Here is a 14,437-nt window from a genome sequence, read left to right as displayed (position 1 = left end):
TAACTTTTAAGCATAAGTCTTTTAGCTCTGGATACGGTACTGCCTATATGAAGCAAATAACACGACTGAGGTGAAGAATGGTGTTTCTTGGAATAGGTATTGTTTGCCAAGCTGTATGCAAGAGCCCTACAGAAAGTAGAAAAAGACGTTATAGAAGAGTAAGCAGACATTTTTACAAGGTCACTTCATTCAGACTGGAAAGTGGCCAGCACAATGTCATTATTTACAACAGGATCTGGGAACACTTGAGGAAATTACAGACCATTTAGTTTTGATTCCATTGTAGGGGGCAAAGTCTTAGGAAGTATTTTAGGAGATTAAATGGGGAACACTGAGAAAAGCACAGCTTGATTAAGGATAGCCAATGCAGTCTCTGGAATGAAAAAGTCATGCTTCAATAATTTTTTGACTTCTTTAAGGAAGTAAATGCCAAGAAAATCAAATGAATGCCTCAAAATTCTCTATTCTAAATTTCCAGGAGGTGTTTGTTAAAGTTTTGCTTGACAAATTAGCACACACAAAGAAGTGGTTCTTAAAATTGGAGAAATGCAGGGGATAAAGATTAATTGTGCATTAAATTGTCTTTAAAATGAGATGGAACCACAGGACCAAAAGAATTTTACTGAGACAAAGACATTATAATAGTCTGAGTATTTATGATCAGCATCGGCATCATGTTTTTGTGCCTTTATTATGTAATTAGACAGAATTTTCCAGAAGGCAATGGAAAAAATGGAAATCTTTGACTTTCAAGAATACGTGGTCTAATAAATATAACACTGATTCAGGTTTATCTAAGTAGACAGAGAACTAGACAAACATAACAAAAACTTAGTAAGACTAACTCTTAGATGGCTAATAGTGAGGAAAACATGCTGGTTTTTAAAATTCAGGACAAGCATTCATAGAACTTCTCTTTGGGCAAGGGAGGCAAAGCGGCTATGTTTGCCGGAAGGGCAAACCTTCTAACCATCAAAGGAACAGCAGAGCAGGGCCTTTTCTGGGCATGAGAGGGCTCTGTCTGGAAGGTTATCCATGTTCCCAGTCTAGGTAGCTGGTAGAAGGGTGATTGTCCTTGAAGGACAAGCTTCAACTACACATGAATTGGAAGTTAACTGAAAATGAAGAGGGAGTAGACCAAAAATGAGCAAACAAAATTGGGGTACCGGATTATAAGGCATCTAAGTCCTTTCCAATTCTAAAATACTGTGATCTCCCAGGGGATCCTCAAAGAATCTTTCCAAACTAGACAGGAAAGATTTCCTGCTGAGTAAAGTGAACTAGGGATGTACATAAACATCCTCTACAAGGCAAGATTGCTGATATAATAATAGGGGAGAAGAGTTCACTATATAGCTGACATTTATTGAGTGCTTACTCTGTCCCAGGTGCTTTGCTAAGTATTTAACATACATTATCATTTACTTTAATCCTCTCTAAAATCCTAACAATAGGTAGGTACTATAATTATCCCCATTTTGCAGTTGAGGAAACTAAATTAGAGAGGGGATTTAAGTTGCTTAAGACTCACATGGGGCTGGGCACAGTGGTTCACACCTGAAATCCTAACACTTTGGCAGCCAAAGCAGGAGGGTCACTTGAACCCAAGGGTTTGAGACCAGCCTGGGCAATATAGTGAGACCTTGTTGCTATAAAAATTAGCCAAGTGTGGTGTCATGCACCTATAGTTCCAGCTACTTGGGAGGCTGAGGTGGGAGGATTGCTTGAGCCTGGAAAGTAGAGGTTGCAGTGACCACCACTGCACTCCAGCCTGGGTGACAAGAGTGAGACCGGTCTCAAAAAAAAAAAAGAAAAAGAAAAGAAAAGATTCACATGGCCAGTTAAGTATAAGTTACTGCAGCCAGTTATTTTAAGCCAGTATATGAAAGTGCTTCAATTTGCCTGATCATAAGACTTGTCTAAGGTACTTGACAAAAACAAACACAAAAACAAAAAACAGATATTCTAGGCCCCTCTCCTGCAGTTTCTTTCTAGAGTAAGGCCTGAGATTTAACATTTTTACAAGCAACCAAAGTGGGTCTTATGATCAACCCTATTTGAGAAACAGTGCCGTAATACCATAAAAGCCTCCCAGAAAATCAGAGTTGGGTATTCCAAAGCCTAGCAGATGCTGGCAGCTAAAAGCTGTATGATACAAGGCATGGAGTATCTACCCTCCAAGAGGGCCAGGAGCCTACAGCCCCCACAGCAGCACAATTCCATGAGGCTGCAGTCCTCCATTTGCCTGCAAGGCGCGCACAACCTCCTGGCATGATCCCATACAAGGAAACTCTCTTTGGCTTAAAACAGATCCTCTTGATAAACCACAGTTCAGAGAAACAGATTGCAACATTCTTTTTCAAATTCTTACACAATGTCAAGACAATAGGAAAAACAGAACCATGTGGAATTATCTAGGAAGGAATCACTTCTGATCAAAAGGAAAAAAAAAAAAGAATATGAAATAGAAAAGAGAAGATTTTAAAACATCTAATTTTTGGTTGACTAGAATTGGTAATTACTTGGAACACCTGTTATTTCTCATCTCTGGTATCTTTGTTAACTGAATACTTAAACAGATGCATAGGTCTTTTTTTGGAATGAACAATGAATACATTATAATATGCAATCTATTTTCTTGGTACAAGATCTCTAAAAAGATAACACATTTAATTAAATGCACCATAACTTCAAAGAGCTGCTAAGGTATCAACACACTCTTGAAGGGATCCATGGGGAAACTGCCAATTATACATCCAAATAAACATATCCACAGCAGACTCGGGCTTTTTAGTGTTCACACTTTAATCAATTCTACAAACATTTATTGAGCCCCCTACTATGTGTCAGGCACTAGGATTCTATGGGGAATACAAAAATGAATACAAAAGCCTCTATCTTAAAGAAACTTACAGTCTAATACATGAGATAACACATACACACAAATGACTCTAACACAAGCTCTATATGTGACGAAAGAATATAAGCATTCAGTGAGTTCAGATTGCTCCCAGCTCTGAAAATTCCTCAGGAAGGAAATGACATTTGTGAAAACATTGAAAGGATGGGCAGGATTTGAGAGCTTATAAGGTTCTCATTTTGAACCATTATGTTCTTAATTGTAAAATAAGGATAATAATACTAATAATATTCAACAGCGACTCTGCAGTAATGTTTACAGGGTCAACCTAACGTCATGAATAATTCATCAGCAGGAATAGTTACTGCTCAAGAAATGTGTACACTTGCTACTACCTATTGTTAATTCCTCTTTAAATGTTTCCAGTGTCACCTTTCAAAGGACTTCAGCATGATAAAGCATAAGCCTTGTGGTGGAAAGGTTACCTTTTGTGAACCCCACAAAAGCATACCATAAGTATGAATGTGCTGTGCACCTGTGTATGAGTCCCTGGTTATTTGTATATTGACTATGCTATCTGTTGAGGTGAACCAGGTAGGTAAGCTCTGTTCTGAGTACCCAGTAAAGAACCTATCATCCTCTTGGCTTGTTTAACAATATGCCTCTCACATCTGTCTTGACTTTTCTGCTACCACTGCCCTAGTTTGGTTCAGGCCCTTATCACTTCACCTCTAGAGTACTGCACATTTCCTTCAACTGATCTCTTGGTGTCTAGGCCTTCCCTCGGCTGTTCTTTTACACAAGCCGCCATCAGGTTAATTTTCTTAAGTGGTGGTCTGTTCACATCACATTGCTCAAAAGTCCTTCAGTGGCTCTCTCCTGCTCTCCAGAGAGAATCCAGACTCCAGGGCCTGCAATTCTGAACTCTACAATCTAGACCCAACACACTTCTCTAGCCTTAAATCCCATGACATTCCTATGTCTGTGCCTTTGCTTTTGTACCTCTTGCTGACCAAAACACCCAGTCTGCATCTCCATATGTCAAAATAGTAACCATCCTTCAGTGCCTGCTCTGCTCAACTCTAGCCTTCCATCAGTTTTCTGTACAGACTGCTTGGTATTGTACATATTTGAAAAAGGGCTATATTTATCAAGGTAAGTAACATCAGATGCTTACAATACAATACACAATACAACACAACAATATTGTTTCCTGCACAGAACTTTGCCTACTTCAGGCACTCAATAACTTGTTTACACAACATTTAATAATACTTAACATTTATTAATAATAATACTTAATGTTTATTAACCATGTTTCAGGTACCATTTAAACTCTTTACATGAATTTTATCATCTCATTTTATCTTCTCAAGAACCCTCTGAAGTAGGTACTGTCATTATCTCCATTGAAAGGAGAGGAAATAGGTACAAAGAGTAACCTGCCCAAAGTTACATAACTAGTAAGTTGGACTCAAGTAGTTTTACTCCTGATGTTCATAATGAATATGCAACGGGGACTCCAATATTTTTTAAGGTCTTTTACAATCTATAAAACCTTACATTTATATGATTTTCATTTTATCTTCACAACAAATTAATGAGGTTGGTATTATTATCCTCACTTTCCAGAAGTATAAACTGAGGTTTAGTAACAGGCCCAAAGGTATCTGCTGAGTCATAGAGTCAGGCTTTGAGCACTAAAGGTCATTCCTCCTCATTGCTGTTCTGTGTCACAGCAACATGTCCCCTCAATAAAAAACAAAGGTAAGTACATGCCAATAACTGAGAATGTGGTCCAGATCCTTTTCAAGATCAGTGTGTGGCACTGGTGCAGTCCTAGTGCCAAATGGCCATCTGGCAATGTGATGCAAGTAACAAAACATGAGGGCATACCCAGTGAGCTCTAAGCTTACCTTTCTAATCACCCCTGCCATGACAGGGGTTTAAAAGGGAAGTATTTGTTCCTAAACTTCTAGGAAATGCCTCTGTCTTAGTTTGGGTTCCTGCCTAAGAAGTATTTGGGTGCAGATAGTTTACTTGGGAGATGACCCTGGGAGGCAGGAGTGAGAGTAAAGAGAGCAGGGCAGGAAAATAAAAGCTATCAATAAAAGATTATCAAGGCATTTGCTCGGCAAAGGTGGCTGGACCTTTGAGAAATTACACCTGGACCTTTGAGAAATAAGTAGAATGCCTTCCAGAATGGCCCACCCAATGGCAGAAAGGTAGAGCATTTGTCCACTAACCTCATGCCTCACTGGTTGAGAGTGCCGTGAAGACATTAACTCCCCAACTTCCAGGCTTCCCTTGCAAGTGGGTCCAGCAAGCTCCTGTATCTTTGGAGAAGACGCTGGGGCAGAAGGCTGAAAAACACACAGTGCATGCTTGAAGTGGGACACTATCAGACTAAGACTAAACTTGCATCAACTGTCCACCACAGTCATGGCTGTAATCAGAAATAAGCTGAGAGGATACAACATGAAGTACCAGAGGCTTCTCTTATACCAAATGAATTTAACCCGAAAAATTTTCAAATCCCCATGAACCACCTAGGGATTTAATTATTTGGAGTGTAACTCTTTGGCAATATCCTAAATAATTCTCCTGGAGTGCTAATACTATCTCTTTCTCATTTAAAAAGTGTAAGCACTATATCCTATACCAAGATAGCTCAGTCCTAAAGTTACCAGTATGGATATGCCAAGTTTATTAGATTTTATGATAAATGCCCAAGGACACTATTAAAAGATGATGGTTTAAAATACATATGTATATATTTTATACATATTTATAAACACATATATAAATACATATATACACATAAAAATATATATACATGTATAAATATATATTTATATATAAATACGTAACGTAGGAAGCAAAAATAAGTTAATCAAGACACTGAAAAGATTTCAATTAACACTAATATTTTTCATAACTGTAGACTGAATTGTGTTATAGTAGTGTAGTAAGTAATAAAGAGGACAAGTTTTAAAGTGAAACAGACCAATTAACTGAGAGTATGATTTTTAAGCCAGTTTATCAGTCAGCTATTGCTGCAATAATGTTGCATAACAACCCCAAAATTTCAATGGCTTGTGACAATAAGCATATATTACTCATTCACCAAGTCTTTGGGCGGATTGTAGTTCTGGGCTCAGCTTGGATTGGGTTGGTTTGGCTTGGCTTCAGTCTCTGAATTAAGTTTAGGTCTACTCCACATTTTTCATTATTCTCCTCAAAATACTAGCAATACAGGTAAATTCTTTAAATGGTGAACAGCAGAAGCATAGGATGAAAGAAGCTAATTCACACAAACATGTAACCTATGGTTCACATCATGTCTGCCCACATATACTTAGTCAAAGTAAGTTACATGACCAATCTCAACATCAATGCAATGGAGAAATGGCCTCTGCTTTCTCTTGTGGGAAATACTGAAAAATCACATGGCAAAGGGAGGCAGTGAAGAATTGAGGATGAGAATCTTATCTACTTGATCTATAAAGGAGGGATAGTTATATTTATTTTAGCATGTGTTGTGAGGATTGAACTAGATAAGTCATGTAACATGGATATTACAGTTGTGGCACACAGTAACTGATCACCAAATATTAATTCCCACTATCTTATCCCCTTCTCTAACCATTCGAAGGAAGGCAAAAGGAACCAATGCTTAATTAGCTCTGTCTACAGGACACCACGTTATTTCTTAAATTAATCAGAAAAATGGTCAATCATTTTGGGCAAAGTGTAGGAAAAAACAACGCTTTCACTACATATTTTTCATTCTTGAATACTTTTATATTACTTCCTATCACATTTTCCTCTACATAATTGCAAAACAACCATCAAAATCAAGAAAATAACATTAATATACTGCCACCATCTAATACTCAGACCCCATTCAAGTTTTTCCAACTGTCCCAAGGATCCAGTTCAGAATAATTAAATGTATTTACTTGTCATATTACTGTAGTTTTGTTTAATTGGAACAGCTTCTCGTCTTTCATTGACTTTCTAACTCTATTAATTTTCTATACTTCATAACAAATTACCATAAATTTCACAGCTTAAATGTATTATCTTAAAATTTATTTAAGATAAAATTTAACACACATTTATTATCTAAAATTTCTGTGGATCAGGCTTGACAGGGTTTTATGTCTCACCAGGCTGAAGTCCCTGTGGTCTCACCAGAGCCTTGGCTTTAAAAAGATCTGCTTCCAAGCTCCTTCTTTGCTGGTTCAGGACTGAAGTTTTAGTTTCCTTCTGGACACCACCCTCAACTCCTAGAACCTGTCCACATTTCCTTGTCATGTGGGCTTCTCCAACATAGCCACTTACTTCAGCAGCTTATTTCTTCAAGGACAGTAAGGAATTGTCTCTCTAGCACCTCTGTTAGTAAGCTAGAGTTTATATATATATATATATATATATATATATATATATATACACACACACACACATATTTATAGACATATATATGTATATATAACTTTTTATATTATTTTACATATATAAAAATCATAATGTAATTATGGGAGTGACATTTCATCACCTATGCCATATCTTATTGGTTAAAAGCAAGTCACAGATCCTGCCCAAACCGAAGGATAGGAGATTATACAAAGGCATGAACATCAAAGGGCAGGGATCAATGGTGGGGGGTCAGGGAGGTGAGAGGGAGGGAAGACTGATCATCTTAGATTTTATCCACTATAGTGGTCTTGACATTTTTGAATATTACCTTCTAGAAACTTCCTTAATTTGGGTTTTTGTAAAATGTTTCTCCATTTGGCTTTGTCCAATGTTTTCTCATGATTCCTCATGCCCAGGTAAAGATTCTTTTTCCAGAATACCACAAAAAGATGTTTAGTTCTTCACACTGTATGGTGGCTTGTAATTTCAGTTTGCCCTATTATGGAGTTCATATCTATTATTTAAATTAAGTATTATCTACCAGGGTTTTCTCTTTTTCTTTATGTAATTAATAAATGTTTGGTGGAAATATGCCTTAAAACTGTTAATATCCCATTCCTCATCACACTTCCAGTCAATAAATTTATGTATTTAATCAGTGTTTGCTAATGGTTTACTATTTAATAGTTTATAATCAATTAATCAATATTTTTATTTTGGTGCCCAACTTATCCCCAATTTATCCAGTGGAAGTCCCTTCAGTTTGGCTTGTGTGTTCTTTAACACATCTCTATCATTCTTTGAGCAATTCCTATTTTCAGACACATTAATCCAAGGAGCCCTTGCTCTTTGTGTGGATTTATTTATTTATTTATTTTTTCTTTTATTATTATACTTTAAGTTTTAGGGTACATGTGCACATTGTGCAGGTTAGTTGCATATGTATACATGTGCCATGCTGGTGCGCTGCACCCACTAACTCGTCATCTAGCATTAGGTATATCTCCCAATGCTATCCCTCCCCCCTACCCCCACCCCACAACAGTCTCCAGAGTGTGATGTGCCCCTTCCTGTGTCCATGTAATCTCATTGTTCAATTCCCACCTATGAGTGAGAATATGCGGTGTTTGGTTTTTTGTTCTTGCAATAGTTTACTGAGAATGATGATTTCCAATTTCATCCATGCCCCTACAAAGGACATGAACTCATCCTTTTTTATGGCTGCATAGTATTCCATGGTGTATATGTGCCACATTTTCTTAATCCAGTCTATCATTGTTGGACATTTGGGTTGGTTCCAAGTCTTTGCTATTGTGAATAGTGCTGCAATAAACATATGTGTGCATGTGTCTTTATAGCAGCATGATTTATAGTCCTTTGGGTATACACCTAGTAATGGGATGGCTGGGTCAAATGGTATTTCTAGTTCTAGATCCCTGAGGAATCGCCACACTGACTTCCACAATGGTTAAACTAGTTTACAGTCCCACCAACAGTGTAAAAGTGTTCCTATTTCTCCACATCCTCTCCAGCACCTGTTGTTTCCCGACTTTTTAATGATTGCCATTCTAACTGGTGTGAGATGGTACCTCATTGTGGTTTTGATTTGCATTTCTCTGATGGCCAGTGATGATGAGCATTTTTTCATGTGTTTTAAATTACAGTCTGAGGTCACTTACTTTCAGCATGAAGAACTTCTTTTAGTATTTTTTACAGGGTGGTTTGCTAGCAACAAATTCTCTGTGTTTTTGTTTATTTTGGAAAGTTCATTTTACCTTGAACTTTGAAAGATACATTTGCTGAATATAAAATTCATGGTTGACAGGGTTTTTTTTTTTGAGCACTTGGAATACGTTATCTTATTGCCTTTTGGCCTCCATTGTTTCTGCTGACGAATCAGCTGATAATCTTATTATCAGCTCCCATGTAACTGATTCATTTATTTTATCTTGCTGCTTCCAAGATTTTCTCTCATGTTTAACTTTCAGCATTTTTACTGTAATGGGTCTGTTTGTGAATCTCTTTGCATTTATCTTACTTGGAGATTGTTGAGCTTCCTGGATGCACAGATTATTATTTTTCAATAAATTGAGAGAGTTTTCAGCTATTATTCTTTGGAATATTTTTTCTTCTCTTTTTTCTCCTCTCTTGATAGTCTCATTACTTGTACGCTGGCATGCCTAATAGTGTTCCACATTTCTTTGAAGACCTACTCATTTTTCTCCTTTTTTCTCTGTTCTTCAGTCTGCATAATCTCTATTAATCTATATACAAGTTCACAAATTCTATCCTCTACCAACTCAAATTCAGATCTACTTCTGAGCCCTTCTTTAAATTTCTATTATTATATTTTTCAACTCCAGAATTTATTTGGCTATTTTTTATAATTTCTTTATTGATATTTTCAACTTGATGTGACATTGTCATCACATCTCCTTTCGCTTCTTTAATCATGCTTTCCATTAGCTCTGTGAACATTTTTATAATAGCTACTTTGAAATATTTTTTGTCAGAATTTGATATTAGTTTTGAGCCTAGGAGGTCTCCTCTTGGCTGTCTTATTCATCCTTTTCTCCTACAAACTCGTCAGCCTATAGTCTTGTTATACCTTCATACCTTCATTAGTTTAACAAATCTCCTCATTACCTTTTACCACAATCTCTCCTGATCTTCAGATCATGCGTAGGTTAAATTTTTCACACTCTCTTGCAAATAAAGTAAGTTCCTTTGGGAAGAATTTACGAACAATCTGGTTTATGGATCTAACTCTCAGGCAAAATATCTGAAACAGGACTTTGGAACTGAAGGCAGGGAGAATAGTGCTTCTCTCTGCTTTACACTCCTGCTGTAGGAGCTGAGTGCTTGGTGTTGGGGGTCTGCCTGAGGTCCTCTCAACTTGTCTGGCATGGGACCACCACTTCAGGAGCCAGGAGTAGGGCTATCAGGGTCCCAGTAGTCTCAGCATGTCACACACAAAGTAGAGTCTCTGTCTGTAAGAGAAAGTCCAACTGTAAACTGCATTCCTAGAACTTAGTCTCAGCAACAGCTGCCAGGGGAAGGATGAGAAATGCCAAAATCCTGCTCCTCTCAGGATGGAAGCACTCTATCTGAGACCCAATGGAGACAGAGAGCCCTGTGTTCTTGGCTGGAGTAGGGTCTCTGGTCACTGATTAAAGAGAGGAGAAGGAGGGAGCAGTCTGTTCAAATACACAGACTCTCACCTTCTTACCTACTTTTCATAGATTTATTCATTTTTCTTGACCATCATTGCATCCTTATTTTATTTCAATGTATTCTTTTTTTTAACTTTTAAGTTCAGGCGTACATGTGCAGGTGTGTTAAATTGATAAACTTGGGTCATGGGGGGTTGCTGTACAGATTATTTCATCACCCAGGTATTAAGCCTAGTAACCATTATTTTTCCTGATCCTCTGCCTCCTGCCACCCTCCACCTTCCAAAAGGCCCCAGTGTGTGTTGTTCCACTTGATGTGTCCAGTGTTCTCAACATTTAGCCCCTACATATAAGAAAGAAGATGTAATATTTGGTTTTCTGTTCCTGTGTTAGTGTGCTGAGGATAATGACCTCCAGCTCCAACCATGTCCCTACAAAGGACATGATCTTGTTCTTTTTATGGCTGCATAGTATTCCATGGTGTATATGTACCATATTTTCTTTATCAGGTCTATCACTGATGGGCATTTAGGTTGATTCCATATCTTTGCTGTTATGAATAGTGCTGCAATTCACTCAAAATCATACAATTACGTGGAAACTGAATAACCTGCTCCTGTGTAACTTTTGTGTAAATAATGAAATTAAGGCAGAAATCAAGAATTTATTAGAAACCAGTGAAAACAAAGATACAACGTACCACAGTCTCTGGAACACAGCTAAGGCAGTGTTAGCAGGGAAACTTATAGCACTAAATGCCCACATCAAAAAGTTAGGAAGATCTCAAGTTAACAAATTAACATGGAATGTTTTTCCATTTGTTTGTGTCCTCTTTTATTTCGTTGAGCAGTGGTTTATAGTTCTCCTTGAAGAGGTCCTTCACATCCCTTGTAAGTTGGAGTCCAAGGTATTTTATTCTCTTTGAAGCAATTGTGAATGGGAGTTCACTCATGATTTGGCTCTCTGTTTGTCTGTTATTGGTGTATAAGAATGCTTGTGATTTTTGCACACTGATTTTGTATTCTGAGACTTTGCTGAAGTTGCTTATCAGCTTAAGGAGATTTTGGGCTGAGACGAGGGGGTTTTCTAAATATACAATCATGTCATCTGCAAACAGGGACAATTTGACTTCCTCTTTTCCTAATTGAATACCCTTTATTTCTTTCTCCTGCCTGATTGCCCTGGCCAGAACTTCCAACACTATGTTGAATAGGAGTGGTGAGAGAGGATATCCCTGTCTTGTGCCAGTTTTCAAAGGGAATGCTTCCAGTTTTTGCCCATTCAGTATGATATTGGCTGTGGGTTTGTCATAAATAGCTCTTATTATTTTGAGATACGTCCAATCAATACTTAATTTATTGAGAGTTTTTAGCATGAAGGGCTGTTGAATTTTGTCAAAGGCCTTTTCTGCATCTATTGAGGGAAAACTGGCTAGCCATATGTAGAAAGCTGAAATTGGATCCCTTCCTTATACCTTATACAAAAATTAACTCAAGATGGATCAAAGACTTAAATGTTAGACCTAAAACCATAAAAACCCTAGAAGAAAACCTAGGCAATACCATTCAGGACATAGGCATGGGCAAGGACTTCATGTCTAAAAACCCTAGAAGAAAACCTAGGCAATACCATTCAGGACATAGGCATGGGCAAGGACTTCATGTCTAAAACACCAAAAGCAATGGCAACAAAAGCCAAAATTGAAAAATGGGATCTAATTGAACTAAAGAGCTTCTGCACAGCAAAAGAAACTACCATCAGAGTGAACAGGCAACCTACAGAATGGGAGAAAATTTTTGCAATCTACTCATCTGACAAAGGGCTAATATCCAGAATCTACAAAGAACTCAGACAAATTTACAAGAAAAAAACAAACAACCCCATCAAAAAGTGGGCAAAGGATATGAACAGACACTTCTCTAAAGAAGACATTTATTCAGCCAACAGACACACGAAAAAAATGCTCATGATCACTGGCCATCAGAGAAATGCAAATCAAAACCACAATGAGATACCATCTCATACCAGTTAGAATGGTGATCATTAAAAAGTCAGGAAACAACAGGTGCTGGAGAGGATGTGGAGAAATACGAACACTTTTACACTGTTGGTGGGACTGTAAACTAGTTCAACCATTGTGGAAGACAGTGTGGCGATTCCTCAGGGATCTAGAACTAGAAATACCATTTGACCCAGCCATCCCATTACTAGGTATATACCCAAAGGATTATAAATCATGCTGCTATAAAGACACATGCACACGTATGTTTATTGCAGCACTATTCACAATAGCAAAGACTTGGAACCAACCCAAATGCCCATCAATGATAGAATGGATTAAGAAAATGTGGCACATATACGCCATGGAATACTATGCAGCCATAAAAAAGGATGAGTTCATGTCCTTTGTAGGGACATGGATGAAGCTGGAAACCATCATTCTCAGCAAACTATCACAAGGGCAAAAAACCAAACACTGCATGTTCTCACTCATAGGTGGGAATTGAACAATAAGAACACTTGGACATAGGAAGGGGAACATCACACACCAGGGCCTGTTGTGGGGTTGGGGGAGGGGGGAGGGATAGCATTAGGAGATATACCTAATGTAAATGACAAGTTAATGGGTGCAGCACACCAACATGGCACATGTATACATATGTAACAAGCCTGCACATTGTGCACATATACCCTAGAACTTAAAGTATAATAATAAAAAATAAATAAATAAAGTGCTGGGATTACAGGCGTTAGCCACCATGCCTGGCCTCTTTCCAGTTTTATTCCTTACAACTAGGATGATATTCATCCTGGTTTGTCCAGGAACAGTCCCAGTTTATGCCCATTGTCACAGTACAATTATTGATAATGCTGCCTTCTACTTTCAAAGCGTTCTGGTTTAATGATGAGTTAAATGACTGCCCTACTTACAGTGTTTTCATAACACTTAGACCTGCCTCTATCACTGCATGATTCACAATGTACTATGTTGTTGTATTTTAATTGTTTTTTGGATTTGTCTCCTTGGTGGGATTTAGTGTAGTCACCGGGAATGATTTTCTTTATTTCTGCAGACTCCAGCATATATACCTGGCAATGGGAGGAGCTCAGCCATGCTCGTTGGACATGTGAGTGTTTTTGAAACCTTGCTTCTTTCATTTTGTGCGTAGCAGATGCTCAATAAATCATTTTTAATAGAAAAAAAATTAACATTGCAACTAACAGAACTAGAGAACCAAGAGCAAACAAATCCCAAAGGTAGCAAAAGATAAGAAATAACCATAGAGTTTATTGAATATTTGTTTCTTCACTTGCCACTTGCCCTTAGGACCATTTCCAGATATTTTGAATGGTTGATTTTTTGTTTTGTCTTTAAAATTTTAACCAGTTTCACTGAAAAGTGGGTCAGCAAAGCTCCTCATGCTATCATGCCGGTTGATTTCCCTAACTCGATGCTTACCTTCTTAACTGGCTACATTCTTTTTGAACAGGCATGGCCCATAGCCCATATACATTTCAGAGTTTCTAAATATCAGAGTTATTTTGTATTATCCACAATTGCAGCTTTTTCAGACCTTTGCATTGTCTCTTCTCTCTGCATAGAATTCCCTTTCCCTGGATAGTCACAGGGCTTACTCTCTCCTCCTCCTTCACATGATTGCTCAAGAATCATCTTTTTAGCAAGGCTTTCCCTTAACACCCTATTTAACATTGAACTCTATTTTCAAACTGGCACTCTTATCCTCTTTCGTTTTTTTCCCCCGTTCCACAATATTCATCACTATCTATGATACTATATATTTACTTATTTGGTTATTGTCTTTCTCACTCCAGCAGAATACAAACTGTTTGGTCAGAGGCTTTTTTCCCCTAATCTCTTTTGCTCACTGCTGAATCCTTAGCACCTTTAAGTGCCCTGCACATAGTGGGCACTAAAAATATATTCAATAAGATAACATTCTTGGCATCTTACATGTATTAA

The 14,437-nt window shown here is 37.7% G+C and overlaps 1 long non-coding RNA gene across 3 annotated transcripts in view; it reads right to left on the bottom strand.

Annotated features, from left to right (window-relative positions):
* Positions 1 to 14,437, bottom strand: part of LOC106635472 (uncharacterized) — a 129,013-nt gene that overhangs the window by 83,510 nt on the left and 31,066 nt on the right. For all 3 annotated transcript variants that reach the window (XR_008620847.1, XR_008620846.2, XR_010109798.1), the window contains exon 3: positions 5,107 to 5,223. This is a non-coding gene — a long non-coding RNA (uncharacterized LOC106635472). The remainder of the gene's footprint in view (positions 1 to 5,106; positions 5,224 to 14,437) is intronic.

This window comes from Pan paniscus, chromosome 15 (genome assembly GCF_029289425.2).
Source record: "Pan paniscus chromosome 15, NHGRI_mPanPan1-v2.0_pri, whole genome shotgun sequence".
NCBI classification, from domain to species: Eukaryota; Metazoa; Chordata; class Mammalia; order Primates; family Hominidae; genus Pan; species Pan paniscus.
The sequence above is the reverse complement of the archived record's forward strand: the minus strand, read 5'-3'. Positions and strand labels throughout refer to the sequence as shown.